General features: G+C 44.6%; 1 long non-coding RNA gene across 1 annotated transcript; it reads left to right on the forward strand.

The window, feature by feature from the left end:
- The first annotated feature begins 9988 nt into the window (after positions 1–9988).
- Positions 9989–22973, forward strand: LOC146195726 (uncharacterized). Its single transcript, XR_014706043.1, has 3 exons — positions 9989–10080; positions 11895–12024; positions 19326–22973. It is a non-coding gene; the product is annotated as an uncharacterized LOC146195726 (long non-coding RNA).
- Positions 22974–27226: the final 4253 nt, after the last annotated feature.

Consider the following 27226-nt stretch of genomic DNA (forward strand, 5'->3'; position numbering starts at 1 on the left):
CACACTCTGACCACCACTGTGTCGATGACACCAGCATACTTGATCATCTATCTTATTAAATGTTTTCCTTTGAACAACACTGCTGTTGAAACGTTATTGCAAAAGCTGACCCTATCACAGCTTTTTGCATAATACATTTCGTACCACTTAGAACGAAAATCAAACAAATGTAACCCTTGGATAAATGGCGACATCATTCATTCGAAACGCAGTCAAGAAGTTGAGAAAATCAGTAAAAGCAAAACCAATATCACAGTAACTTCCGTTCTCTCTCATGCAATTAGTACTGTATAATCAAACACTTTGCTATCCAAAACTATTTTTCTCACAATTTTTTACCTTTCTTTAAAAGTTATCGTCAAAATGTTTGAACCTAGTTGAACACTAAGCAGCAAAAAACAAAATAATGATTTCAAATGAAAGTAAAATCAGAGCCAACTTTCTGAATAAATACTTTTAATCCATCTTCACTACTAATTGCAGCAAATTACTAGTCGTGAACCATCCCAAAATATGCCTTGAGCCCCGAACAGTTGATAATGCTTGCTAAATTTAAACGCAGGAAGCGACACCGACCAAAAAATATATCCGACACATTTCTGAAAAGCCATGCTGAGTGAAAGGTGAAATACTTATGTCATGTTTATAACAAATCATTAGCTTGATATCGTCTTCAGTAGTGCGGAAAATGGCGAGAATAATTACTACTGTAATAGGGCGTTTATTGACGCTCGGATTGCGAGCTGTGAGGAGAGGACGTTGCAACGGCGATACGATATCATCGAGATAGCAAAGACAGGTTCGCCACTTGAATCCACGAAGCAAAGTGTCCATGAGGCGTTCAAATGTGGCCGGGGCGTTGCAAAGCCCAAAGGGCATGACGTTGAATTCAGATAATCCATCTGGTGTGATGAAGGCAGTTTTAGAGGGGTCAGCGTCATCCATTGGCACCTGCCAGTAGCCAGATCGTAAATCCAACGAGGAGAAAAACTCGGCGCCCTGCAAGCAGTCCAGTGCGTCATCGACGCGTGGCAGAGGATAGACGTCCTTGCGTGTGATCTTGTTGAGCCGGCGGTAGTCGACACAAAACTGGAAGGAGCCATCTTTCTTAGGTACCAATACAACTGGAGACGCCCAGGGACTGTGGGATGGCCGAATGACACCACGACGGAGCATGTCGTCCACATGATCAGCAATTACTTAGCGCTCCGAAGCCGGCACGCGATAGGGGCGCTGGCGCAAAGGTGCGGTTTTACCGGTGTCGATGGTGTGCTCTACGACAGACGTGCGGCCCAAGTCAGTTTGAGGAAGGTCGAATGAAGAAGCGAAGTTCTGCAAGAGGGTGACAAGTTGATCACGTTGCGCAAGTGGAAGATCAGGATCAATAGCATGTTGGAAAACGTCGGAGGGCGTCGAAGCGGTCGCAACATCGCAAGAGCACAGGCTAACGTCGAAGGAGGGGGTTGAGTCAGCAAGAGTGGTGATATGACCGGGATCAAGCTCTTCAAGACGTCCAATGCATTTGCCACGGAGCAGGACTGCTGGGCAAGAAAATGGGTTCGAGGCGTAAAGTGCACTCTCGCCGTCTTGAATTTCGAGAACTGCGAACGGAAAAAGGAGGCAGGGATGACGGGAGGCGGCTTCGGAAGGTGTAAAAATCGCAGTCAAAGGACTTACACACTCACAAGACAGTGGTACGAGGGCAGCAGAAAACGGAGGAATGTCGGTGTCATGGGCGACGAGAAGTTTTGCAGTGCGGGGAGGGGTATCACAGAAGGGGGCATCACAGAGGGGGGCGAAGGCAATTTGCGCACGAGCACAGTCAATAACGGCCTGATGAGTCGATAGAAAATCGTATCCGAGGATGATATCATGCGAGCAGTTCGGAAGAACAATAAACTCGATGGGGTACAAGACGTCTTGAATGAGCACACGGGCTGTGCAAGATGCGGAGGGGTGAATGTGCTGTGATGAGGCGGTGCGTTTCGAAAAGTCGGAAATCGGAGTGGTCACTTTGCGAATTCGACGGCAGAGCGCTTCACTGATGACGGAGACGGCTGCACCGGTATCGACGAGAGCGAGAACTGTGGCGCCTTCTACAGAAATTTTGATAACATTAGCGGGACGACACGGAGGACTTGAGGAATTCGAAACAAGCGCGGTTCTTGCCTCCAGAACTGCGACTGTTAGTTTCCCTCAACGGTGCTGGTAGGACGTCGCAGCATTGGAGAAAGCGATCGGCGCCGAGGAGAATGTGATCGACGAGTGGCATAGGTTTGGCGATCTTGTGAGACAAATTGAGAACCGGGCGGAATCATTTGCGAGCTTGAGTCGGTATCGTACAGGTAAAGTCGAATGTCAAGCGGTGAAGGTTGGAGGCGCTGGCGACAAAGGCGTGCAACATGGCCCGGCCGACCGCAGGCATAGCAAATCGGAAGGTTGTCCGTAGTACGCCAAGGTTTCATAGGATGTGGGCGGAACCTTGAGGGTGGGGCTTGGAACGAAGACTCAGCATGCGGCGGCGAACGGTAGGCAGGGACCTGCACATAGGAGCCAGATGTGGGCGAATGTGGTGGCCTAGCCGTTACTTGGGCATACGTGAGAGGTGCCGTCACAGGCGGCAGCACGGGGTTGGACTGCAAGACATCAGCGACGTGTTCTTGCATGACACGGCGTATAGTAGGGGCCAAAGATGGAGCCAGTTCAGGAACGAGACGGCCCGAGTCTTGAAAATGGGGAAGGAGTGAGAGTTGACGTGCGATCTCTTCACGAATAAAATCTTTGATTTGTTGATTCAGCGGGCTCCCTTCAGAAGTTGGCGAACCACACAGGGCTAATGCGGATACGCCTTCGTCGCACACACTGGAGCGGCGCCTGAAGCGCGCCGCTTGCGGAGCTCGTCGTAGCTCTGCCAAAGCATCACGATTTCACTAACGCTGGTGGGATCTTTCGCTACCAGCATCTGGAAGGCGTCCTCAGTAATGCCCTCGAGGATGTAGCGGATTTTGTTCGCTTCCGGCATGGCCGGGTCGGCTCGTTTGGATAGATCAACGATGTCTTCTATGTAGCTGGTAAAGGTCTCATCAGCGCGCTGAACACGATCGTGTAAACGTAGTTCGACACGAAGCTTACGAACTGCCGGGCGGCCGAACACTTCCGCGAAATTCTTTTTAAATTCCGACCAAGATGACAGGTCAGCCTCATGGTTGCGAAACCAGAGGTTCGCCACGTCCGTCAGATAGAATATGACGTTACTGAGCTTGTATGAGTCATCCCATTTGTTGTAGCTGCTTACTCTTTCATACGATGACAGCCAGTCGTCGACATCTTGATCGGCCGTGCCACTGAAGAGGCAAGGATCACGCTGGCGCACGACGCCAGAACACATGATCGTGGGTGGAACGGCCGGCAGCGTCGAAGTGGACTCGTCTTGCATGGCGGTCGTAGAGGGCAGTGTACGGCTTCGCAGTTCCAGTTTGGATGGGATCGTTTCCGGCACCTCCGCCAATTGTAATAGGGCGTTTATTGACGCTCAGATGGAGAGCTGTGAGGAGAGGACCTTGCAACGGCGAGTCCAGCGTACTTCTTTGTCTTCGTCGCACAACGCACTGGTGCATGTCGATGGCTGAAGTGCTGACTATCACAGTACACTACTCATAAATCAGACAATTATTATCAAGTTTATAACTTGAGGCCTAATTCACTAACAAGTATAACATCTGAACGAATGGAACACTTAACGCTTTAATATATAGCAATCTTCCTCAAAGACCAACCTAAAATATCCCTGTTTCAGCACGAATTTCGCAAGAAATTATCTTCTGGCTCTCAGCTAGTGGAACAGGCAGGAAAATTAACTAAACATTGACCACCAAAATCAAATAGACATAGACGTCTCTGAAGCTTTAAATTGCCTTTCAAATAACTAATTCGGAAGCTAAAATCCGCACTTGGTGCAGGACTAAACTTTAACTGGATCAAAATTTACTTCACTGATCGATCTTAATTTGAACAATTCAACTCCAAAAAGTCCAAAATAGCTGAAGTCATTAAAACGTACTATCGGCGTGAAATGCAACGCGAACAGTGGAACGCGTGGCGATAAGCCCAACTGAGGCCGCTTGCCTGTCGTTATCAGAGAGATGCTTGAATTTTCGGTCCGCGATTGTTTACTTCTATTTTCTATGGCGTTCGCTTTCTGCTTTGCTACTGGAGTGCCACATCCATACTTAGCACCGATTACACCTTGCACAGCGCTTTGATTGTGCTTCCACCGATGCCACGTTATCAGTATTTGGTTGCGATGCGAACAGCGCAGGCAGCCGATTGGGAACGGCCGGTGCGATATGTGACGTTCTTAATCACTTTTTTTTTCTAATAAGCCACTTTCGCCAGAGAAACCGCACTGTGGTACTTGCGATCGGTGATGAGTATGAATCTGGCGCTTCAGCGGCAAAACAAGAAAACGAATGCCAAAGAAAATAAAAATAACTATCGCGAACCGGAAATTCGGAAATTAACGCCTCTCTCTGATAACGACAGGTATAGGTGGCCTCAGCTAGGCCTATAGCCACGCGTTCCACTGTTCGCGTTTCATTTGACGCCGATAGTACATCAGAGAAGCCTTCTAAAGCAAATTTCAGTTTTAATCTCTGTAAGTAATTTACCTTCCAATTTTATGTTATTATGAGGCTATTTGCTGGGGATTGCATATGGTACCATAAGAATGATTCGACGATTAATCATCTAACGCTTAGCAATGCATAAAAACAACTATCAAAATAGGCCACTAAAAGGTAAATTAGTACTATTATAACACACTGGGTCGCATTGCGAGTTAGGAAGGAACGCTACATAATAAAGTTTTCATACACTCTAAAGAATATCCTTCTTCCAGCAGTTTCACAGCAGAAATACCTTATTTTATTCATATCAACCTATCGTTACAGTACTCACACATCTGCTATGTAACCTCATCAGCTCTAAAACAATTCCTTTTTGTCAAGAGATACCTTCGAGGTGCCCCGTCAGACATTAACTTACTTTTTAATCATTTCGTGAGACACGTACTTGAATATTAAAATGTAGCCTGGTTTTCATTCTGTCCTCAACTATTGATGTAAAAAGACGCAGTCCAAAGAAAAGCTGTGAGAATTACAGAATCAAAACTGACGAAATGACTTCCTCACAAATGTATAAACCAAACAGGAATCATCGTCATTATCAGCCGGGCTATACCCACTGCAGCGCGGAGGCCTCTCCCACATTCCTCCAAGTAATTCAGTCCTGAGCTAGTGGCATCCACTTGACCCCTGCGAACTGCTTAGCCTGATCCGCCCACATAACTTTCTGCCATCCCCGAAACGCTTTCCTTCCCTTTCGACTCAGTTTCTTACGCTAAGCGAACATAAGTTATCCTCTCTTCGCACTATACCTCCTGCGCATGCCCATTTCTTTATTTGCATTACAATATCAGTGACTTGAGTTCTTTCTCTGACACACTATGCGATGATAATCATGGTGTATTTAGTTGTTAATGATAATGAGAACAAACGTGATGCACCCGCCGCAGTAACGCTCAGGCTTTCGCATTTCTGCAATGTAGATTCCACACTGCTCTTGGAATTTTTTTCTGATACATTGTGGCCCACCATAAATTCCATAGGTATATATAGATGAAAATAGTATTTTCTATTGCCGCACATTGCTAATTTTTGCATTGGTTATTATATTGGATAACCCCACAGGCTGCATTGATTGCACCCTCAAATTCCTGGGTGCAATCAATGCAATTCCTACCCTCAAAGACCATAGCATTATAGCAACCTAAACAGTTATAACATGAGAAACGTTGTCTTGCAAGAATTTCAGGTCCCTCTAGGCAACTGCAAAGTTTAAAAAATAATGTACGTTATAAAAACGTTTGTCTACACACAGGGTATATATATAACCCTTTTTTTCGTACAAGTGCTATTGTATATCCGAGGATCTCAGCTGCGGTTGAACAATGCGACGTTGTCCAGACATGTTAAGAGAACTGTCTCGTCTCAATATCAAGTCTGGAGTACTGTTGTCCACCTACATGTCGCTGCTGCCTTTGACAATAGTGCCGCGCACACTATGCATATTGGTGACGGGGTTTCGACGTTTTGGCCATATGTTTGTGCTGTCATCACATGGTCCATTGGCAAGTGATAGTTTTTACCTCATAGCTCTGCAAGTTTGCTTAAACTCTGGAAATCCTCCCCTTTTTCTTTGTAGTGAATATTAATCGCTAATATACAGCATTTAACTAGATTTCTTACCTACCGCGTTGACCGTCTATGCTTTTTAATTACGGTTTACACTCGGCGTTTATTCCGCTACGAGAGGACTGACCAAATTTATCGGCAGGAATCTTTATTCAACGACATAATTTGTTTTAGGTGCGGCTGTTAATAAGCAAGTTTGCTGGTGTTCTCAATGGAGCTTGTAAAGAGCACCCTCCATTGCGATCTTCGCATTTCCTCCTGGCGACGGCGGCAAGTTGCCGTAATGTGTGATGCAGGTTCACAAATAAGCATCTTGATATAGTCCCACATTCGCCTTTCTGTTGTCCACAAAAAACCTGTCTTCGCAATTTCAGGCTGCATTATTAGAAATAATTAATCGTAGCTTCCGTTGCTAGGCAAGGCGAGTTTAAGTGTTTTTGTCGTGCTGAATTTATAGGATTACCGGCGGCTATACGAACGTTCAATTCACGAGTATTCAAAAGCTTGTGTTGCCGCTCAGCTGGCTTCTGATTTACCTCCCAAAACTTTGAATTGTGCTATTCGCATGGAACTGAAACTTCCGGCTCAACTAGTTAAGGTGACTATTTTGTTGCAGCGAACGATCTATTAAAATGCACCTCTCTTGATGATTATCAATTTATTAGCAATACCATCACTGGCAGGGCGTAAATGGAAGCGAATATTGTCAGCAGATCTGAGCTGTGACGTTTGGGAGGAATGCCTTGCAGGTATATAGAAAATATTTTGTTTCCTTCGCTTCTTTTTTTTTCTTGCCCGTTGGCTGAGACAGAATTTCTCAGCGAACGGGCAAAATGTTGTCTCATCACTGCCCTAAATTAAGCTATAGCGTAGTTACCTGTCCAGTCAAATTATTTAAAATTATGAACACAACATCATACATTCTCTCACTCTAAGCTTAAACAAATTTTCAATCCCGTGTTTCTAAATGCCTTAAAACGAATCTTCAATATAGTAGTAGTAAAAAAATGTTTATGTAGGCTTCGTATGGATAGTGAAACTAAAGAGCATGTTTTTTTAAACAACAAATAGGTCCGAACTAATAGCACAAATGCATTCAATTTATGTTTACTCATTTCCCTCTTTTCTCCCTGATTTTCCGATTTAGCTAACTCTCATGCATCATCACAGTACCAACGGCACGACCAAAGATGTCTACGGATATCACCGCAGCCTCTGGTAAATAAATGCATTGAATTAGCCCTGCAAAGTATGTGTTTCTCTCTAAATCTTATCATAGTCCTCATGTACAAAAAAAGGACAGAAGCCATTCGCAAATAATACCTGTTCTGAGCCCATGAAAGGCAGTAATTTCCTCTATATGAAGGGCATTATTTTCGCAGAACTTGAATTTGAATTTGACTTTTTTGCACTCATTCCCAGCTGATACTTAGAGGAGAACGCAGCAGCAGGAGATTGCTAACCTAAATAGTTACCAGCTTCTTTCTTAACCTTTCTCCGCTGCCTATAGTAGAGCCTTTTTGGAATTTTGTATGCCTGTTGCTCGGTAACAAATAAAAGCTTAACGGCGCTGCTAACTCCGCTGTTTTGATGGCGTGTCTACTTCACAGCGCGGATGTGAATATTCATAAAAAAAGTATTTTCCACAACGCTTTTATGGCATCGTGAATCATTGCTAAAAGTGACACTAACTAATGCACCATTATTGCTTATGTATATATGGAACGACTTATTGAGTAGATGGTCCAGTGAAATACTAGTAATTGAAGGTACTGGCGTTACCTTCGCTCTGCCTTAATTCCCAGGTTCTAAGCAGTGCCAGTTTGGATTCCACTCCTAAGTTGACTTATCCCAGTAATTACATTTAAATAGATCATTAGCGAAGATTCTTTTTAAGCTCTAAGTTGCTCACTGTAGGTGCTAAAATCAAAACAGACTGGCTCGACAGCACAAACTTATGCCCTCCCTTAGTGTTTTATTTGTTTTTGATATATGAGCTCCCATTATAAAGTATGCTGCCGTGCCTACAATCTCCCTGTTCAGTGACTCGGGGACTGTACTCATTATGCAGGTCGAAAATTCAAGTTTCAGTCATGCTTTGTTCTTCCTTGTTCTCTTTCAGAAATATGTCGAACAGTAAGCCGACTGTTTTTAATGTCTACATAGAAAGTTTGTTCTGCATTGATGAGTTCACATGGGGATGACTTCACATAATTCATCTTAGCCTCTAGCACGTGCCCCTCGACCACAAAGCAGTGTTAATCTGCTTCCACGGGGATCAAAAAATAACCATTTTGTTACGCATTAGAAAATTCAGTTCAGTCGTAGCCTTCTTAGCATAGTGCGACATGTGGGAATATAATTCATTATATTCTGTTTTCAATGTGCCATCGTTAAGCATGTAAACAGCCATCATCCTTAGTGCATATTCCACTCTTCAAGAATAAAAGGGCGAAAGCGCTCATGCAGTACAGAGAAACATGCTTTCTTGAGCCTCGCTGGTAATATTAGCTACTGTGATGCTAGCTTTTGTGGATAGAGCACTATCGCCCTTGCCGCTCTATTTGCCCTCACTTCGTCACTAACTGACCCCTATTTGGAGCCAGCATCGGCCTTTTTGTATAAAAACTAACATCCAACCCTTAATTGAGCGGGGTTCGGATTGGTGTCCCATTCTGGTCTTCATTTCTCATCTATCTGTCTGTCAAGCAAGGAATGATTTCCTACTGTGTTAAGGAACGACACATTATAACTCCGATCGTATGCCCTGAAATTTTTTTTCTCGACAAGTTTGCCACAAGGCATAAGTTGAGAAAAGGGGAATGGAGTGCAGGAGATATAATCTTAAAAGGAGTGAAGTCCAATTTCAGTAAGGTAGTCGCAGAGGTTGGGGGGGGGGGGGCGGTGTAGTCATTGTCCTTTGTGCACTTCTCGTAATCACAATCGCGGTTCCACCGCAGGCCCACCTTCGTGAGTAGCAGTTATCTAACTCGAGCCGTTGCTGGGCACGTTCACAACAAGTGACGCACATCACAGATCTCAGGGGCAGTGTCACAGTGAGGGCACCTGTCAGTCACCCCGAATAAAGACTTAAGACACACTTTCCACACGCTGTTGTGGCTCAGCGTTTCGATGAAGGCGAAATTCAAACGTCTGTGTTCTTTGCGAAGTCAGTGCACGTTAAATATGAAATGTTGTTAGAAATGATTCCATAGCGCTCTCCTATGGCACCTCGTTCTTTCTTTTTTCACTAACGCCTTCCTCCGTTCCCTTACTGCTCTGTTTACGTGTCCACCAACAAATGCGACCGATACTTGCCTATTTTTTTCAATAAACTAATTAAAGCCCTGTGCTAATACATCAATCTGTAAATGCTAAACCCGCGAGAGGAATCTCTTCGAAGCAGGGTTTGCACGCTTTAATCCATTTAGGAAACACTCGCTATTTCTTTAGCTGCTTTATTTTTTGCAAAATGTACGATAATACCACTGTCATAAAACAAAGCAGCATGACTATATCAACTATTCCAAATGTCCCTGTAATGAACAACTTACTGTGCTGTATGGTACCTCTGAACGTATGTACAGTTTCAAATTAACTGCTTAATTCGCTTATTGTTTCACATGCCGCTGGTCAGTTGTCACCCTTAGAGCTCTCTAAGAACACTTGTCGCTAAAGGAATAATTCTATTACAGCGAATAAAGCATGCCTTTACACATATTTTCAGTACTCCACAAGAACTCCTTGCTACTATCCCTGCTTGCTTCAACTAGGGAAACGCGGAGCCTACAAAATAATGCTTCGAGAAGAGGACGGCAGCTCTTGCTGGGTACGTTTCCAGAAATCCCCCTATTTCGTTAAGATTTTGTTTTTCGTTAAGCGAAATGACCTACCTTACTCCTTGTCAGCTCTGCTTATTGTGGTTCTAGAGCATCCGACTGTGTATTTATTGTGCAATTGTTTATCACAGTGCAGTGTGTTTCATATATAGCCTTGCTCATAATCGTCATTGTGGACGCAAACTTTAAAGTGAAATGAGGCTACACAAAAGAGGTAATGAGCCTTCCTTGTCAATATACACTTCATTTTCAATCTAGCATAGACTACTAGCACAAGTTTTCTTCAATCGTCTTCATTACTGCTTATATTAATTCTCTTTTCTCGCACTGCGACACCAGGGCGTTGGCAAGCGTCTGTCGTATTTCCTTTTTCCACATAAGTTGTGATGAAAGGGTCGGAAATATATGATGTAAAATTTCATCTCAGGCACATTATATTTCCAAAAAATTCATATAATCTAGTACAATATTGAAATTTTGATTTTATTTATGTCATCAGCTGTGAAAAAAACATTTTCGTTTAATCAGCATTCCGTATCTATCGCTAATTGGAGGTTATTTCAAGCTAACGTGGTAGAGAACTGATAGTGGTTGGAGGAACGCTCTGTCGATTTGAATGTAGAGACTTCACAGGAAAGCATTCTTTGAAGTTACTTTCTGGAAACTTTCTGTATGGACCCATTATATAGTTTTCCTTTGGGATCCTATTGTTCTTGAGGCGTTGGTGACTGTTCTTCGGTAATCTAGACTCCGCTTTATAGAGTGTGTAGGAAGCGACATCACCGAGCTTTGGCTTGTTGGCTAGAGGACGCCAGTATTTGTTGCTTATCACAGCATACACTAAGCCGCTGCTTGCGTCAAGTGAGGAAGGCTTTCTTTCCACAGGAAGCCGGTAATGAGTGACTTCTGCGATTGGCCAGTTTCTGTTCGGGTCTGAGGCAGCGGTCACTATGGCGTACCGAGAAATGAAATGCAAACTTGACATTAGGCTCTTGTAGGCTATGGCCCCTGAATTGGTCCATTATTCCCTCGTTAGAAAGGACCTTAAATATGCAGACTCCCGTTCAATGACGACGAAATGGATCGCGTTGAAGAGAAGCCGGTAATATTAAATTTTTGTCCGCTCAACGCTCATTGTCCGTGTCCTAATGAGAATATAAATGTATTTCTATCCAGCAACTCTAGCGTGGCTCTAGCACATTCACCAAGAAATATTTTTTTTTCAACATTAACGTGTCCGAAAAGCTCCTGAAAGAAGACTTTACTGCTTCCAAACTACGGAAAGCGAAAAATATTAATGTTGATCCTCTAATGCTTTGTTAATGTCAATACTTGTCTTGACGCAACAGTTGCATAGTGAGCTCTATCACTGCGTACCCAAAAGCGTACTTATAATCTTAACAACAATTTTGGACCAACCCTACATTGTTTTGCTAAGTATGTGCAGTACTGCATTCCAAAGTAGTTTTTGACGCACTCATCCATGCGAAATGGGGTGCTAATTTTAATGTGTTAGTTTTAAGGGGACCAGTGACGTGCCAGAGTACGTCTGCATTTATATTCAATCCAAGAAGAAGGTAGAGTCGGTGTGATTGCTGCAGGTTGCAAGAGAACGACGAAAACTGCGCTTACAGAAGGGACAGCCGAAAAAGATCGAACACGTCAGCAGTGTTTGGCCCTTTTCTGCAGTTCTGTCAGTAAGTGCTGTTTTCATCTATAATATTCAGTCACTGCAATCAAGTTCATTGGCGACAGGAGAAGATAGTGCATAAAAGTTTCACATCACTGTTTTTTTTTTACTTAGGCATATGGACCAGGCACTTGTTTTCATGGAAGATGTTACCCAAACATCTTCGATGAGCAGGACGCAAACAACCAGAACAGCAGTGAAATGCAACATCTGTTTCACAGAATCAAAAGGAGCTCTCCATTAGGTAAGGCTATGGCATCTAAAAGAAACACCCATCAGAAGTTTAGGGACCAAAATTTGCCTTGGATAACTTAGGAAGCCCTTTTAAGGGCACAGCTGCACTTAACAAAGCCTCTTTTCAGTGCTCTCGCTGCACAAGTTCACCTTTATCACTTGGCAAAAATTAAACAGCGCGACTGCTTCAGCTGTTGCACATCTGCCAGTTGACGAAACGGATGAAATAAATGGAGTAGCTGAATTTAAACAGCGATTTAAAATTGTATTTACAGTGAAATCCAGAAGTTAACACTGATAAAAACGTATTAGCAGAATCCTTAAATGCTCTGGTATTAGTATTAATAAAGTCTTGCAAGTGGAATAATAAATCAAAGTAATATTTCTGAACAAGTATCAGTGACACAAATTTCAATATACTGCCACTAGAAAAAGTGAGCGTGACAAGGAATCCTGCTCCAAATGAGCTGTAATCAGCTGGCCTAGAAACCCGCTGCAAGACATTTGTCTAGCTGCGACTATCTGTAATCAGAAGAGTACTTTGATAAATCAGGTTTCGAGGAATCGATTCGTTTGACGATCGGCCGAAAAAAAAAATGTATTCACATTCCCCATGTACTTTTATATGAATAAACGCAGTGTCGCTGTGAGCCTGGGCGCCTGCTCCAAAATACCGCGCTTCGGTTATAAAATCGCATTGGTTTCTTTCATAGTATTCAATATTATTGCTAATTGGCACACGATCTAATGACAAGGGTGCTGAAGTCCTTGCACTGACGCTCACGGTAACAGTGTGTTATATGCAAACGTCGAGTTACCCAATACACCGAAACTGTTAACGTTAAATTTATGAAGCAAACATTCGCTCCTGCCCTTTTATTACAGAATGATAGCACAGGTGAAAAATTGCATTGGTGCTCGTATGTCTCTTTACGGGCATAAACACAAAAATATTGCGAGTTGCGGGCGCAGTTCTTTTATAAGATTGTTCTGCCTCTTCTTGCTTTTGCAACATAAAACAGTTTAATTTTTGGAGTTACTAGATATGGAGTGCTCTTAATTTTCTTGCTTTTGTTTTTCCTAATGGAGCTCTTGTCTTTCTTGTATTTTGTATTTTTCGTTCAGATTTTATTTTAATGCAGTCTTTGTTTTCCTTACTTTTCAATTTTTCCCTACTATTTCGCTTTTGTTTATTTTTTGTTAATTTGCTTTTAGGGGGGGGGGGGGGGGAGTGTCTTCTTTTTTCCTTTTCATAAAAGCCCTGCGGCGTCGTTTACCTAGACAACTAGAATTGTGGACACATTTGCATGAGATCGGTCTAGAGTAGCAGTTAGTGTGCTCGGTTTGGATGCAGTCAGGTGGGGTTTCGAGCACTGACGTGGAGAAACTTTATGCCTTATGAATGACTGGCACCAATGTTTTGACAAGCTTTTTAGACTTATCCTGTCCATAGCTCCTGATGACGTCCTCTAATTACAGCACAGAAATTCTTGCGCATTACATTTTTTCATGCAGCAATCAAGTTGTCTCTACCATGCCCATGAACTTCGTTGTGGCTGTACATTACGTATTAAAGACGTTGCCGTTTATGTTGTAAAAAACCGCCTTCCATTGAATTTCTTTTTCATCTTTGTGAGCAAAAATTTGAGTAGCGCCGTAGTACTATGACGGTTATTTTGCCGCCGTGGAAGCTATGCATATTGCAACTTTATGGGCACCTGCTCAAAATCAACAATTTTATCTAAATTAGAGGTTCAGGATACTGTGGCACCTTTAATTTGGAGGCAAAAGTACACATTGTAAAATACTGGTATGCACACGTTCTTGGGGATTGTGATGTTATATATGGGCCCAGGTCCGTTCAGGAGCTCTGGGCAGGTAGCAGAGCAGGTTCACAGACGCACGGACGCTTTTCTTTTCTTGACCAATTAACGTAACTGGCACAGACATGCATACAGCCTAGCTTCTCCCAATAGGATATGTCCCAACACAAAACCGTCCTACTTCTGGTTTGGGACTTCCAGTCGCCCGAGGACTCGGTAGCGCGGCAGGCCACGCTCCGGCGTCTGTATCCGGCGTCTGCTTCACAGTCCGGGGTACTGCGGTGTACCGCGGGGTACCGCGTCACGCCCGGGTACTGCAAAGTGCGGCACCAGTGCGGCAGCACAAGTGCGGCGGCCAGGCACGCTGGAGTGGTTGAGCTGTCTCCGCAAGCTGTTCGCCGGATGGCGAAGCGCTGGGCAGTACCAGACCTCGGACCAGGTGCCCGACAGGTGCTGGCGAGCCGGCCTTGAACGCCAGGCCCAGGACGATGAACTCCGCCGCCAGCGACGCCCAGGAGCGTCCGACCCGTTCGCTTGCCGGAACAAACTCACGCGCACTGGCACGCCCCGCACGCGGCCACACTTCACTTCCTTTCGAGCCACCCGCACGCTCGCCACAATCACCATCATCACAACCTCCCCCCGTTTCAAGACAGTTTCTTGCAACTGTTCTGGCGCCGGGGAGGGGGAAAACGTGGCGGGGAGAGAACAAACTACAACAATAATAAACCCAAATCAGAAGCACACAAAACTTCACAATGCAACACACGAGTTCGTTTTTTTTAATTTTTGTTCGGACACCAGAAACACACTCCCACAACTTTCACACGCTGCTCATGTAACATAGACACAGGACTTAAACACTAACACAAGAAATACAAGGCTGCAGAATGCAGGCTCAAGTTCACACACGGCTTACGTAGTCAGCGCCCACATTGTCAGTTTCCTTGACATACTCTTTCGCACTTCATATGGAAGCAAGTTCCCATAGTTTGCGACACCTAAGCATCAATGGTAGTCCTTGCGTGCCACAAACTTAATAGCGGGATACAGTCACTGTAGTCACATTTCTTGCGACAGATGGGATGTGTGTTTGACATGTTTCCTTCTACAGCGGCGACAGCCACGGTGGGGAAACTGGTACGCAGTTTCTCATATTTTTTCAGCATGTTGATGTGGAATTGTTCCTTTGCACCTCCCAAGTCAGTGAGGTAGTTAACCTCGTTTCTCACGCCCACAACTTCAAATGGACCTCGCCATTACATGAATAGTTTGTTTGAATAGGCCAGCAGGAAGATGAGCACTTTCTCTCCAGGCTGTAGCTTCCCCGGCCGACTCTTGCGGTCGTAGTATGTCTTGTTTTGTGCGAGCCCTTTCTAGGTGGTGGTGGTGTTTTGATGCCAAAAGGCATATATCGAAAGTGGTACAGTCCAGAAGTACTGGAAAAATCCGTTTTTTTTTTTTCCTGCTTCCAGCAACCATAGTGACCTTCCAATGACGTACCCTTCGTAAAATTGAACTTGGAGAAAAACGTTTTCTGTCCTGCAAGGATGAAGACGGCATCAATGCGCGGAATGAACCCACAGTCAGACTTCAGGACGTTATTGAACTCCCGGAAGTTACTGTACAATCGTATGCGTTGTCTGACATCTTAACAAACACAATTGGCGCATGGTAGAGAGATTTCGACTTCTCGATAATTCTAAGACGCAACATCCTCCGTTATTTCACAAGCTGCTTTTTTCCGGCAGTGAGTACGATGCCACTGTTTTATGGCATGTGGTTTCATTTCCGTCCTTGGCTTAAACCGAATGTGCTTGCGGAAATGAGCTTTGCACGTCGAGGTTCTTCGCGCACTTCTGCACTTTCTCGCACAGCTTGCTTCTCGTAGGGGGTGTTCTTTCCGGCCACCAACATTCTTCTTGAGATGAACCATCACTGATTTTACGGCTTTGGGAACATGGAAGATCTGCGGCCAGTTTTTCGCCTCCGCCTGTTCTCCAGATAGTCTAGAAACATCAGAATATGTACTTTTCTTGGTATGCCTCGGTCGCCCACCTTTCCGGCGGCGATCCTCACCAGGCGTGTGAGTCGCTGCAGCTGTATCTAAAGTAAGATAGCCATCTCGACGTTCCGGAGAATTTCCAGTGCTGCTCAACAGTCCATTTGCGAGCTTCTCACGCTCAACATTTCGTAGCAGCCTTATATAACCTAGGCCAGCCACAGTCTTGACTCTTAAACTCTCGTTATGCATTTTCTCATCTTCACGCATGCTCACATTTCTGCTCACAACGACTTTATTCTCAACCTTCTCATGGATGCATAGTCCTTCCCTGTGATCCTTTATCAAGGTGCTTACGTTTTCAGTATTACTGTGACAGTCAGTAAGGCACCTTTCCATGCAGACATATGTCCTTATGGAGCTCTTAACCTCGTTAAGAACAGAGGTGAACATATTAGGACGGTGTCCAACTGTATCTATGTCAAAACAGAGCACATGTAGCTCTGAAGGCTTCGTAAGGTCTTTCACAGCTTTGTACTCATGCTCTAGATGTGATCTTACACTACTAGCAGGTGCTGCGGCCTGTAATGCCCCATGTGCTTCATTAAACAGTAGGGTCACTTTGTCAGGGCTGCTCTGATCCAACCCAGTAGCTCTATCTATGTAACGTCCAACACCATGAAACGAGGCGTTTTTCTCCTCCGCTGTCACGCGTTTTCGAAGCTCTAATAGTGTTTTTTCGGTCGCCTTCAACCACTGTTGTCTTTCACGGAGTTCTGTAACCTCATGCAAATGCTTGGGTTCGGCATTAGGCGTAAGCCGCCCATCCATTCGCGTTACTGCCCAGTCCGCTTCTAATTCCTCTTTGTCAATGCTAAGCTGTTCTTCGTACCAGCCGAGGAATTCTTTAAGCGTCATACCTAGCTGCTCGCTCATCAGCTCCAACGCCTCGAGCTCCATCTTTGCTCAAACGTCGCGATGCGTGTGAACCCGTCCTCGACTCTCTGCCCTCTCTCTGAATGATTAGTTCCTTGAATCTACTAATTTCTAGGATCCTGGCAGGCTCGCCAAATTGTGATGTTATATATGGGCCCAGGTCCGTTCAGGAGCTCTGGGCAGGTAGCAGAGCAGGTTCACAGACACACGGACGCTTTTCTTTTCTTGACCAATTAACGTAACTGGCACAGACATGCATACAGCCTAGCTTCTCCCAATAGGATATGTCCCAACACAAAACCGTCCTACTTCTGGTTTGGGACTTCCAGTCGCCCGAGGACTCGGTAGCGCGGCAGGCCACGCTCCGGCGTCTGTATCCGGCGTCTGCTTCACAGTCCGGGGTACTGCGGTGTACCGCGGGGTACCGCGTCACGCCCGGGTACTGCAAAGTGCGGCACCAGTGCGGCAGCACAAGTGCGGCGGCCAGGCACGCTGGAGTGGTTGAGCTGTCTCCGCAAGCTGTTCGCCGGATGGCGAAGCGCTGGGCAGTACCAGACCTCGGACCAGGTGCCCGACAGGTGCTGGCGAGCCGGCCTTGAACGCCAGGCCCAGGACGATGAACTCCGCCGCCAGCGACGCCCAGGAGCGTCCGACCCGCTCGCTTGCCGGAACAAACTCACGCGCACTGGCACGCCCCGCACGCGGCCACACTTCACTTCCTTTCGAGCCACCCGCACGCTCGCCACAATCACCATCATCACAGGGATGATCTAAGTACGCGATATGATGCAGAAATGTATATTTAGAGTTTCTCCTTCGTTTGCGGGAAGTAATTAAAACACCATGTGAGTCAATGGGCTGCGATTTTGAAAAATAATTGTGGAGCAACAGTAAATTATTTTAACATAATTCTGAGAGCATATTGACGGCAACAGTCTAAACTTCCGATGCTCACTAATTTTGAGTCTGAAATTCGTCTTGCATTCAATGCAAATGGATCCCGCTGTCATAGATAGATCCGCGGAGCTTGTTTTTTTTTTCTTTATTTTTTGATTAAGAGCAAGCTAAAACCATAGGAAGGAAAGGACTGTCGATAAAGTTTTTGTTATTGAGATGTTCACTAAAATGCAACAATTAACATTCAGAACTCCTTTCCTTGAAATATCCGCACGTTTTGAGTTTATGGTAGAACAAAGAAGGCCATGTGCCCGTTCAGCGAACGATTGCTGCTCGCGAATAGGAACTGCAGTAGTGGTAACGGCTGCAAAAAGTTTCTAACCTGTTTGCCTTTTCTGAACATGTCTTTCGCAAAACGGGTTGTTTTTCTTTCTTCAGAAAGTAAGAATTATATTGCTTGTATGCGTAAATTTTTCGTTGGCCTCATTACAATGGCCATTAATTCTGAATACGTGCTAATATATCGAATGCATCAAACATGTCCGAGGCTGATTTTTCACTGCATAAACAAAATGAAAAGCCAAGCTGTACGAAAGGACCGCACCCGTTTCTTACAGTGAACGTATTACCTCTGACGTCTTTTAGAAGGTAGTATATTTAACTCGCATGTTATGATAAAACCAGGTATTATTCGCTTTGCGTCCTAAATACTCTTTTTAAACGTGTATAGTTCTGACCTACTCAGAGAGCTCGCCTACAGTAACCTGAAAGTTTACACGCCATGTTTTACTTCTTCATGTTGGCAGCACTGCAAAACAATATTAGGCGTCAAAATGCAATTTGCTGAAAGTGAAGTCCTTGCCTGCTTTTACACAGGGTTAAAGTAATAACGCATGAATTTCTGTAAAGTACGTAAAATTTCAAAAGATACATAGCTCATGAATAGAATGGTGCCTAAAGATGCATTTTAGAGCGCGAGCCCTACTTTTGCCACACCTTCCAACGTCATTGACTTGTGCGTTTGACCTTGAACAGAATGACGGTGTAGTGTAGGGCTCCAGAAATGTCGGAGACCCGGGGCTCCTTCACGTCCACTGACCGCAAGACTAGACCAGAGGTTTAACAACAATTTTCGCCAGCGCTTGGTTGCTCAGTCTCGCCATGGGGACGTTTGTGTCGGGCTAGTGCGTAAAATTTTCGGTGCAGGAGTCCATCTGCTGTATAGCCATGCTTAACAGAGCTTACATTAAGATAATTATGAGTAACCGGGATAAACACTCGTAATGTCTTTATATTTCCTCATTATTATACTAATAATTGCTCCAAGCAACCTTACTTGGTCCAAAAGTTTAGATTGGATGTTTTGTGATGCTCACCTTAAAAAAAAGTATCTGTGTAATGCTGACAGAAAATTGATAGAGAACCTCATTACAAGAAATGACTACCTTGTTTCAGAAATCTGCACTTATTGTCATAGCAACGCGATTAAGATACGCCTTTTTCTCCCTGCTACTTAGAATTTTGCTTTAAGCTCGGGCTCAAAATTCATTTGCCAGTATAGTATATTGCACCAGAATTATGAGTAAACCAACATATTTAAAGGAACGCTCGGGTGCAATTACTTTTCATTACGATGTTTGTCTCCTGCGGCAGGTATTTTGCACAAGTTCAAGAGGGAGGCACTTGGAGGCATACGTTCAGAAATCGAACGAGAAAATGACAGCTCTGAAGACTGGCCATATGAAGGAATCTTTTCAAGGCTTCGAAGAAGGAAAAAGAAAAGAATAGCCGCATTAAGATCAAGTCGGGACAATAGAAACGGGCAAGGGGTGTTTGGAACACGGCTTTTGGGCTTACGCACAAGCACCAGACGTAGGAGGGGGGGCCTACTGGCTTATATTGCAAGGAAACGACAGGAACGGCAACGAAGGCGAAAATTGCTAGAAGAGAGAGTAGCAGGTGCGGCCACATCGGTTGTCTCTTTTTTAAAAAAAGGAATTAAGAACGCTACACATCTCGTGAAAGACACTTTAGGGCTTAGTAAACGTAAAGAAAATAACGAAGATGCAGAAGACTTTGAAACCGATGAAACCTCGAGCTCTTTTCACGGAGGTACTAGTGCGCGAAATCGAGGATTCATTGGGACATCGGACGGTGATCAAATAATAACTTCCGTGCAGCCGACATACCCCGAAACACAAAGGCAGAATTTCGCGACAACATATAATCAGCCTTTGCCCGGAGACTGGCAAAGGCAACGAGGAAGGGGAGCATCAGATGCAGAGGCAGGTACATGGAAAAATAGAGCCGCGCACAATACGTTCAGAAATAGTGCAGCGGGCAATTATTGGAGAAAAGATTACGGAGGTGGAAATCCTCTTCCAGTTAACGAGCACCCTCCCCTTGAAACAGCGGGGCGGGTGAAAGTACGGGAAGGTTTTCGGGACCACTCACTTGAGGACTCCGACAAATTTGGTGTAAAGAAAAGCGGAGATTTGACATATTTCTCTGAGGTGAATGAACATGATAAAAATCCAGAAGTCAGTACAACATACAGCTCTAGCTACGGTCATGAAACAGAAAACAATGGTAAGAACACAATGACAGAGCCGAAAGAAGAAACATGGAGTGAGAAGATAGAAAAAACAAAGGGCCATGCAGGTTCCAGAAAGATAAATCCACCAGCATCCAGCCCATTTCCACAGGACACAGCTCCCAAACAAATAACTAGCCCTTCCGGAACAGCATCACCCATAGTTACCAAAGAGGAGACCGCGTTTCTAACACAACGATTAAATGAAACAAAAATTTCCTTTACCTCTGGAACGATGCCGAAGCTTGCCGTAAAGCATGTGCCCGAATACTCAATAGGTGCCTGGAAAAGAGGCTCACAAAAAGCACTTATTCACAATACATCTGTCAAAAAGCCTCAAGGAGACATCTTAGATAAAAAGACGGGAAAAGAGGAAAGGGGTCTTGGTTTGCTAAAGTCACCACAGTCAGGATCTGTCTCACAGATAACAGTTCCGACGAAATCAAGTGGCGGGTCCCAAAGAGCTTCTCCCACAGTTTTGAACGAGGGAAGAGCGTTAACAACAACCTCATTAAAGAACCTAAAGAGTTCATTTACTTCGAGGACAATACCAAAATTTCCCGAAATGCCCGTAATAGAACATTTACCCGACACCGGCCGAAGAGGTCCAGAAAAACATAACATTCATAACAAAATCAGGACAAATCATCTGGAAGGCATCTCCGATAAGAAGAAAGGGAATGAGGACCGAGAAAACCTGAAGCCGTCACCGCTGGGTTCTTCCCCACATGCTACAGGCCCGAAGAAATCAAGTAGTGCTTCTCTAGCAGAGCATTCTACTGTTCGCAAAAAAATCTCGTTACCAACAACATCGTTTAGTAAACCCCCAAGTTCGTGCAATCCTCTGTCAATACCAAAACTTTCAGTAATGGCAAGGCCTCAGAGGCCATCGAAGACGATATACACGGCAGGTAGCACTCCTTTTTTCGCACAGCACAATAGACCTGTTTTACCAATGCCGGCTCCAACACTCATTCCATATAATGTCGCTAACAGATTTACACCGGCTGTAAAATCGAATATTGGTATTTTGAAAGGAAAGCGTCAAAACGAAATAGCAACACCAGAGCCCGTAAAGAACGGTCATTACCACGCAATCACTCCGCAGTTCTCACATCACTTTCTTAGAAACCGCAATAGATTTACCCCAGGAAAACATTCTAGAAACAGGGAGTTTTCAATTAACATTATCTCGCGAAGAAGACCAGAATATGAAATGATAGCAGGATCCAAAGAAGCAAGAGTGTCCCATCCAGGATTCAAGGGGTTTGGTTTCAGAAGCCCGTTTCGCAGAACACCAGCGGGACAACCTCAATCCTGGCTTTGGCAGTTGGGAGGACCGCATACGCAAGCATTTTTGCGAACCATCGGAGCACGGATTCCCATGGAGCCGGATGGAAGAAGTAAAAAATATTTTAGGACATTTTCGGCATTTAGGCTATTCCCTTCAGGGATAAAAACTAGTAGATTGCCCAGATATTTTCATCATCCAAAGAACATTTTGTACCAAGGATCCCTTTGGCGTCCAAATGTTTTATTAGACATGCCTTCTATATATGCATTTCAATTACCCCGTGCAGGCGACCATTCCTTAGCAATGAATCGAAGCCCCCCCAAACAAAATGTTTTCAGAAGATATTTTAATTCTGTATTCAACCCTGCAAGACGATTTTGGCCTAACGAAAACCCTCACTTCGGTTCTTTGAATCCGACAAAGACAATAGAAATGTTTTCAGGTCGGCAAAAGCCCGCATATAGGCTCAGACACTTTCAAAGGTACCATGAGCAGCCTCTTGTTATCCGGAAAGAGCCCCTTGCGTTCTTTAACCCTAAGGGGCAGACCTCTGCCTTTCATATAAAACCTTGGCGACACATTACCACCGACCACGCGCTCAAGGACCATGCAAGTACCGCCACCTATGCAACAGCTCATACCATATTGCCTGCGGAGCAACGGGAAAACTCGTACCCTTTCTGGTTGGCGAAAATGCACCATAACCTCTGGCTACGGCGGCAAAGGGAGAGAAAAGGTTTATATGACCGACTAAGACGCCTAAAAAGGCCGGCTTTCAGTTTTCCAAGAGAGGGCCAAATATCGGGAAAATTAGAAAACATTCCGCGCTCTGGCTATGAAAGCTGAAATAAACAACATTTTCGCCTCTTTTATAGTGTTCACACTGTATGAAACAACATTAAAATTCCTCTGGTATCACACGTTCAATAATCAGGATTATTGCAATATAATTTGAAAGCGCTTTCAGTAAGACAGATAACCCCCTAAGATACATGTCTACACCGGCATACATTAGCGGCGTTATTTAATCTTATAGATTTGCATTTATTCCCGAGTCGCTATTCTGTATCATCAACCTGCTAACTTGAAACAGGATCAACTGAATTCTTTATTTTCATTATTGTAAATTCCTTTTCTTTCAACTAGTATGGAGGAAAATTGCTCGGTGCAGTGTAGTGAAATGTGCTATTAAGTGTCATGAAGATTACAATCATAGCGTTGATGTAAGCCCGCCTAATGGAGCCCCAATGGATGTCTCTGCACGTAAGGCCATGATTTCTGATGGCAAGATTACCATGATAATTTGAAAGCAGCTCATTTGGGATCAAGAAATGGTTTAATCAGACATTTTTAAAAAGGGGTGTTCTTCACCGTAAATCTCTATGATCATAAATCGCATGCATTTAGAGCAATAAGAAAAATAGAGTTATATTCAAAAACATAAGCAGGAGTTGTTTCGCTCTAAATCTGAATAGAAAACTTTTTCACAAAGCAAATGCTTATAAATATTATCATCCGATTGAGGCCATTTGTGCGTTCATCATACAAAGTTTTTGTTAGTAACGATATCAAGTTAAGTTATAACGCTAATAAATTTAAAACAAGGCCAAAACACATGTACTGTTTTTCTTGACTTTTTCTGACGGAATGCACACAATATGCGTCGTACCATAGCCAAATATTTCTATTAAAACTTGAGATCACTAGAAAGTTTTAGGATACAATAACATTAAAAAACGAGAAACTATGTAGCTGCACTTCCTACACCGCACTTCCTAGCCACACCACAAGAAGTGGATTGCACAATGTTCACTAATACACAAGAAAGCATCTAGTGCGTTATTATCCTCTGCCCACCATTTCAAATCGGAGAAAAATGCTCTCAATATATATGAATTAATCCCAAACCATGCATATCTGCTGAAATATCAGTGTTCCCAAAGAAATGCTAAGCAGCTAGCATTATGACCCTAGAGCATCTAAACTACCTAGGATTGTACTTAAATCTATCCTCTAATATGGCCGTGATGCGTAGGCTTCGCCGCCATCTCTTATGAAGGAGATGCGGAAGAACATGCTCGGAAGAAATTAGCTCGAATGTTTTATGCTGCGCTCTAAAATTCGCAGTATTCTGACGCAGATGCTGCCCAAGGTAAGCCAAAGAGTGCATATCTATTTTGGGTATTATTAAACTCACTAAACGACAAGCAGCAAAGAGACAGGCCAGTGGCATCGTTGACATGCAGCGGCAACGTATTCACGTCAAAGGTATTCCGGCCGCGTTACATCAAATTTAAGTCGACGAGGAGCGACGAGGAGCAAACCTACCATTCAGCTGCCTTTTCCAGCAAACAAACATTGGATGGACTACCTAGATTCCGTTATTCTGAGCAACGCCGTTCCTCCCTGATAGCAGTGAATCAATATCATGTGCGATGCTTGCGACACTTACTAAAACGTTGTCCATTCAGAGGTCAGTAGCTAACCAGAACCATTGAAAACCTCTGTTTTTTGTCCACGAGGATGGCGCTTTAGGAATTGAGGTCGAGCTATAGAACATTCTTTCGGAATACGGTTGTATCTCACTGTATATCGATAGCTTTGTAGCTAACATGTTTCGTTACGATATCTATGTATTTGTATGTCTCTACACAAATGGTCGAAATTGATTATTTGGTTTATGGGGTTTTACATCTCAAAGTCACTCAAGGCTATGGAAGACGCCGTAGAGGCTTATGGAAATTTTGATCACCTGGAAGTTTTAATATGCAGTGACCGCACAGCATACGAGCGCCTAGCTTTTCGCCTCCATCAAAAAGCGGCCGCTGCATGCGGTATTCTCTGCCGCATTCTTGAGAACAGTAGTCGAGTGCCCTAACTACTCCACCGCCATAACAATGAAAGAGTATGAGCTTCTACAGGAAGTTTATCCTATGTGAAATGGCGCCGCATTTTGCCACAGTCCTTTTTAGTATTAGGCAGATGTTCCTGAGTTTCCTTCCTTATCTTGAGAAACTTGAATGCTGCAGGTACGGATACTTTACGTTTAGGCTTCATAAAATATGTCCACCATTCATTAATAAAACTAAGGAAGGACCGCAGCTGGAGAATCTTAGCAGCAATGTGAGGCACAGCAACGTTCATATGAAAAAACGAAATACACTAGGGAACCATAAAGCACAGCATGTTCGGCATCAAGGAAATTAGGGCGATTGCTAATAGGAATGCAAGACCTCTTACCGTTGTAGCATCTCAATCTACAATCTCGACTGCCATTACTGGCTTCCATCGCCCTGCTATCTCTCCCTGAAGCTGTGGCCTACGGCTAGTGGTGTTAATCTGCTTATCTGAATTACTGCCAACATTGCGGTTGCATCAAGTCAATAAATCTTCTCTTCACTTGATGGAGGGGCGGGGTGTAATCTTATATATAGAGCTGGGCAGTCGAACGCTTGCTGCCAGAATTCCGTCCGACGTCAGCCCACCGGTCGCTTCTTCATCGTCAGATACAAAGCTGCCAAGGTGCGCTTCGCTTACGGGATCCTGTCATTTTCAGTGCCACGGACGACCAGGATGTTAAGGACTGACTGTCCTCCTACGACCGTGTGAACGCTCACTCTCTATGGGATGACAGCGGTAAGCTCGCGAATGTCTTTTACTTGAACGATGTTGCCAACATATGCTTCAAAAACCACTAATCAAATTTTGCCACCTGGTCCGCTTTCAAGACCGCCTTCGTTTACATTTTTGAACGTCCAGGATTTCCTGCCCCAGTTTCATGCTGCCATTAACTGCAGAGGTACTCAGGTGCAGCTCTCTGAACCTAGTGCTGTACCGACCAATGCTCTGCTCAACGAGCCGTGTGCTCGCTCTGCGCATAAACTCCTCGTCGCTCATCAAACAGCCATTCCCCTCTTAAGGTGGCTCTTGTTTCCCTATCTGCCTCTTCTGCAATCGACGACACACGACTAATTTTGTCGTTTCACGCTCTCTGCCTCGGGCGCCACTTACCTTTGTCGCTTGCCGTTCTTGATATGCACAAAGGCTCCAGCACACTTCGGGTGGCCAATCCTCTTTCCTCTTCACCTATGCTGGTTCGTGATGCGTTCCTTGGCCTCATTGATCCTTTGAACCTGTTACTGGCATTGGATGATGTCATATCATTTCTTGCTTGCCAGGTTGGCGCTTTGACTCCAATCCGTGTGGCTTCCGATTCGGTGCCGCTGTACCTTTTTGAACGCTCTGTTGACAGCGCTTTCGAGCCACGCCGCCGCTAACACCTTCTTAACCTTCTCCACCAATTCCATTCCTTGATCAACGCCCCCCAATCTTCCTTAGGCCGGATGACGACCGTTTCCAACCACCTCAGATCTGGCGCTCACCCACCTCTCCATCAGCGGCCGTATAGTATGTCTCCCACAGACCGCCTTATAATCACCGAACAAGTCGACGACATGCTGCAACGCAGTGTCATTCGAGAATCCTGTAATATATCTTCGCCAACCGCGGTCCTAGTTAAAATGAAGGATGAATCAAATTGCTTTTGTGTTTACTGCCACCGCCGTAGCAAATTACCCCCTCCCACAAATCGACGGTGCCGTAGACTGCTTAGAAGGCGTAGAATTGTTTTTTCTACCCCGAATTTGCGCTCTGTGTATTGCGAGGTACCAAAGGTTGCGGCTGACCGTGCGAAGACCACCTTTGTCACTCCGAGTTCAGCGTTAGTCCAATCAGTCTTTGTAACGCACAAGCCACTTTCGAAAGAATGATGCAGAACGTAATGAGTGGCCTTGAATGGAAAATCTGTCTTGTTATCCAGGTAATTGTGTCGTCTTTTCAACCGGTTTCCCAACCCATTTGCCTAGCATTCGCCAGGACCTTACATGCATCATCCGTGCCGGTCTTCAACTCGAGCTCAACAAGTGCCGCTTCGATGTCCGCCAGTTCACCCTACTAAAACACGTCGTGTGCAAAAATTGAGTTGCACCCGATAATCTGTCCGCCATTGTTGAGTTTTCGAAATTAGCTTCTTTGGAAGAACAAGCAAAGCTTTGTTGACGCCTGCCCACAATTTCGCCGTTTTGTCCAGAATTGTGCCCATCATCGTCCCCTAACACAGCACCTGAACGGCTCCCCTAATCTCTCCTCCTGACGCCAGCCGGCGAGGATGTACCTTAGCGTTGCACCATGTTTTGACGTAATCACCAGTTTTCCAGCATTACCAACCTACTGCCTACTGCCCGTACAGAACGTCACACTGATGCCAACGGTGTCGGCCTCGTTGCGGTTATAGCTCAGCGCAAGCCTGGCTATTTTGCATACTTTGTCGCCTATATACGACAGCCTTGGTCTACACAACTACTCCGTTACTGAAAACGAGTGCTTCGCAATAGTGTTAGCTATCCTTTGTTTTTACGGCCACTTCCTCGCGGTAGTTAAAAATCAAATGTTGTATGTCTCTATATTCGATCTTGCACTACCAGTCAACAACGGAAGACATTCTCTTGCAAAACGGCTGGCCCTCTGCAACCGCTGCCGTATCTAGCTCGCTCTTTTTGAAGACGTTGGAATTTATGTCTACGGTCCGTTACCATGAAGCGCTGCTGGTATCGATGGATCATCGGCGCCGTCAATCACATGATCGTAGACTTCTCGTAGACTTCTACA

The sequence above is a fragment of the Amblyomma maculatum genome, chromosome 3 (genome assembly GCF_055883805.1).
Source record: "Amblyomma maculatum isolate TAMU_Amacu chromosome 3, ASM5588380v1, whole genome shotgun sequence".
In the NCBI taxonomy this organism is placed as follows: domain Eukaryota; kingdom Metazoa; phylum Arthropoda; class Arachnida; order Ixodida; family Ixodidae; genus Amblyomma; species Amblyomma maculatum.